This window comes from Pteropus alecto, unplaced genomic scaffold (genome assembly GCF_000325575.1).
Source record: "Pteropus alecto unplaced genomic scaffold, ASM32557v1 scaffold25, whole genome shotgun sequence".
NCBI classification, from domain to species: Eukaryota; Metazoa; Chordata; class Mammalia; order Chiroptera; family Pteropodidae; genus Pteropus; species Pteropus alecto.
Genome location: NW_006441955.1, coordinates 32,288,397 through 32,289,237, shown reverse-complemented (window position 1 = coordinate 32,289,237; position 841 = coordinate 32,288,397). Strand labels below are relative to the sequence as shown.

Here is an 841-nt window from a genome sequence, read left to right as displayed (position 1 = left end):
GAAAATCTGTACCTTCAGTCTAGAGCTCTACTCAGAGTTTTAAACCAAGATATCCAATTTTTAAAATAGATATATCTATCTAGATATACCCTTAATGCTTCAACATAAATAAATATAAAATTGAATCAATTATGTCAACCTGTTCCTCCAATAATATCAACAGTCATCCAAGTTAAAAACCTGAGAATCATTTTTTTTTTTTTTTTTAGGCGAGGCAACCCTTGGTCAATCTCACAGATTGCAAGGACCTTGTCAGTTTACAATCCCTTATTTTTTACACTCACAGCTCCTGGTCTTCCTAGGTGGTCTCCCATCCAAGTACTAACTAGGCCCGACCCTGCTTGGCTTCCGAGATCAGACGGGATCGGGCTTGTTCAGGGTGGCATGGCCTTTTCACCACAATGCTCGGTTGCTCAACAAGTATTCTTGATTGAATATCCAGAATATTTTAGAATTTGTTCCCCACTCTGATGTCCTCTACTTCTCTAGTTTAGGCCTTCATTACCTTTCTCTAGGACTACTGAAATAGCCTTCTTAAACAGCTTCCTAGTACTCATTTTATCTGCCAACTCATCCCTTGAATTTACCTCTTATGTAGCAGATGGAGGAATTTATCTAAAATTCATGTGTGACCACCTCTTTTCTTTCTCTTTTGATATCCTTCAATGACTTTTTTATTGCCTTGATGTAATGTAATTTTATGCACCTTAATATTAGACACAAGATATTCCATCTCCAATCTTCTTAACGGAGCACAAAATTTCTTATTTATCTCTCCAACTTAATTTTCTAGAACTTCAGCAAACGGAATTGAACATAGATCCCCATGGTGCTGTTCCTT

General features: G+C 37.0%; 1 pseudogene; it reads right to left on the bottom strand.

The window, feature by feature from the left end:
- Nucleotides 1-277: 277 nt before the first annotated feature.
- Nucleotides 278-396, bottom strand: LOC112485961 (annotated as a pseudogene).
- Nucleotides 397-841: the final 445 nt, after the last annotated feature.